The sequence below is a fragment of the Dipodomys spectabilis genome, unplaced genomic scaffold (assembly GCF_019054845.1).
Source record: "Dipodomys spectabilis isolate Male_0828 unplaced genomic scaffold, ASM1905484v1 ptg000225l, whole genome shotgun sequence".
In the NCBI taxonomy this organism is placed as follows: domain Eukaryota; kingdom Metazoa; phylum Chordata; class Mammalia; order Rodentia; family Heteromyidae; genus Dipodomys; species Dipodomys spectabilis.
The window spans coordinates 4987501-4990840 of NW_024870902.1; positions in this window are offsets into that span (position 1 = coordinate 4987501).

The following is a 3340-nucleotide window of genomic DNA, read 5'->3' on the forward strand; positions in this document are numbered from 1 at the left end:
CTAGGACTTGAGCCATAGCTTCACACCCAGCTTTTTGGTGGTTAATTGGAGATAAGAGTCTCATAGACTTTTGAGAGGAGGCTGGCTTGGAAATGTGATCCTCACATCTCAGCCTCCTGACTAGTGTCCTAGTTCAATCAAAATACTTGAAGCAACCTATCCAAAAAAGTCATGTTTCTGTTGATACTAAAACAAACTGTCTTTTGGTTTTCTATTATATGAATCGACTGGTAGCTCCTGTCAGAAGACACAACTAGCCAAAGACTGCACCACCATAGTTCCTTATATCATGCCAGCAATTATTATGAATTTTTAAGTAGTTGTTGAACGCTTCACCAGGTTTAGCTATTTTTTTTAAGTAGATGTACAAAGGGGTTTCAATTCAACATGTTAATTTACAAGCGCAATGCATCATCATTCTCTCCCATTTCTCTCAAAGCCTTTAGCTTTTTCATCCTTTAATTTACCCACATTTGCAAACAACTAAAATGGTGTATCTGTTCTCAATCTCTATTAGCTAAGGTTAGGTCCTTGGTTGGTTTTTAGAAGGAGTTTGAGAAGAAGATTTGGTATCAGTCACCATTGCCTGTAAAACCACACCACGATGAGCCCTTGGATAGTTCTGGTGGTTCCTCCTGGCCTGTCTTTTGCTTTGATTAACCTTTTAAGTGGAATTATGAGTTTTCAGGCTCCTCGAAAATAGAGACCAATGAAAGTTGAGAGAGTCTTAGGCCATAAGAAAACTGAATCTCTTCCCTTCCTCCCCCCCCCTTTTTTTTTTTAACCAACTTATTTGTTCCTGGATACATAGAACAAGTAACAGATAGAATCAAGTTTTCCAAAAGGTGTGTGTGTGCGTGTGTGTGTGTGTGTGTGTGTGTTTGTGTGTAAGAGAGGCAAAGTGGGGAAATAATGTTCTTAAATTTAGAAAATGTGTTTTAAAGGTGGGGGAGGGGGAGACAGAGAAGTCGAAAAAAATATCAAGAAGCAAATAGAAAATTGTGATCGTTTCCAAATAATTTCAGGACAGACAGAGGGAAGTCTAAAGGTTGGAGAGCTACAAAAAAAATGAGAGTCTCCCAGGGTTTCTAAGTTTCATTTTCGTCACTTTTTTGGCCTTCCAGTCCTGTTGTTTATCTCTCCACAGAAACCACCACATAAATGATAAACCATGCCCAAACCCTAACAAGCCACGTTCAGCACGCCTGTCTGCAATGCACCTTATTTCCATTTCCCTCGGACTCTTGACTCCATGTGCACCTTGCGTAAACTCCATTTGTCAACGGGATCTCAAGGGAGGCAGCCCAGTGCTGGCCGCCATTCCTGCACCAGTTAACACTCGGCCCGGCACTCACTTTTAGAGCTCGGACTCCTAGGGCGACAAGACAGAGAGGCTGGAGAATAGGAGAAGAGGGGTGGGCAGACCAGCAGCTCTCCCCCCTCCTCGTTGAAAAGAGGGGGGGATTGGGAGGAGGGGCGCCCATGTCTCTACAACGCCCCCCCCCCCCCAGCGTGGAGCAGAGGTCATAGAAATGTCAGTTCAGTCCATTCGCTCTCGGGAGCAGCTCCTCCCGTCCTCGCTGCCACCCACCCAGGAAACCAGGAGCTGCGCTCTAGACGAGTGCCCCCCATCCCAAGCCTACCAGCACCCCCATATCTGTTTATCGCAGGTCAATTAGAGAAGTCCCCCATTCCGTTCTGACACAACATTGATTCTCACATCCTCACGCGTTGGTCTATCTCCCACTCCCCCAAACTCTTCGAGGCGACGTTTTGGAACCCCCAAACCCCTCCCCCCCCCCCCCCGCTCCTATCCAAATGAATTCGTTTTTTAACTATTTAAGACACACCCTAAGAGGCTTTGGCACAGGACACCAGGCAAACCCGAAGAGCTAACTGCTTTTCCCGGGATCTTGTTCCTCCACCCCCTCCCCCCAACCCCCATTAAGTGATTCCTGGGTTCCCCTGGCTGGGACACTAGGAGGCTCGGCCGCCGCGGGTGCGATGCTAGTGCGCGCGTAGGGTGGAGAGGAGGCCACCGAGGCGGGAGCGAGGACGGGGGGGCTGGGGCTGGAGTCCAGGTCTTCTCCCCCCCCCCGACACACACCCCCGTACACACATCGACCCCCAGTGCTCGGGGCCCCTAATGAGCTGCTGAAAGGGAGCAGACTCCGGTGCGCGTGGCTCGCAGGCCTCCCGGAGTCCGGGGCGCCCTGATTGGCCAGCTGCGCCTCGCGACCTCCATTCATTAATAAATTAGCGGCACGCTCCAGCCGAGCGCGAGCCACCAATCACAATGGACAGCGGCGGCGACAGCGGCCGCAGCTTGAGCCGCGGGGCCGCGGCGGTGGCTTTGGGTAGCGGAGGCTGCAGCCTGGCGCTCCAACAGGAGCTTTAGAACCATTTGATGCTGATTAGATAAAGGGGGAAAGGGGGGAGGCGGGGGGGGCGGGGGAGGATGGATGGCTGGGCCAGGGGAGGGGGAGAAAGGGGCTAAAAGAAAGAAATGAATGATGATAATACAATGAAAAGAATAAGCCGGGGAGGGGGAAGCGGAGGGGGGAGGAGGGGAGGAGGGAGGGGAGGGGAGTCGGGGGGGGTAGGTGAGGTGGGGGCGCCGGGGGGCAGATCTGATTGTTTTCTTGGTGGTATATATAAGGGGTTTTAAGGAGAGTCGTGTGCCAGACACGCAGCCAACTGAGCCACAAGCAGCTTCGCTTTAACTGGAGTGGCTGGGAGTCGCGTGCCAGGAGCCACACGGCCAGGGGGACTGACAGACAGACAGACAGACACGTACTACCACCATCACCGCCGGCGCCACCCTGCCGTCACCACCCACCACACCCGGCACCCGGGGCGGGCTCTTTGGCACCCTGCGCCCGGGTTATTGGGGTCTCCTGCGGGGCGCGGCACCGCAGCGCCAGGCTCGGTCGGCCTGGTTAGCAAAAGGCCCCAGCGTTGGGCTGGGTTTGCCGAAGGGGGGGTGGGGAGAAAAGACGCCCGGCACACGCCAAAGTCCCCGCCACGCCGAGGGCACGTCTAGAGCCAAGTAGGTAAGCATCTGCGCCGCCGCAGGGGCTGGCTTCCTCCCCGCAACTCTCTTCTTGATCGCGCCCGCGCAGGGCAGAAGCTGGGTCGCTCCAGGCTCGCCAATCGTCCCTTCCTTCTCTGAGCAAGAATCCCCGCAGGCCGGGGTGCGGGGTCTCCGCTCAGGACGATCCTTGTTGGCCTGGCTCTCCCGCGCCCCGGGGAGCCGAGATCGCGCCCGCGTCTAAGTCTCCATCTCATACATGGATACACTATTCTCTCTTTCTCTCTCTCCCATCATCTCTTCTGTAGG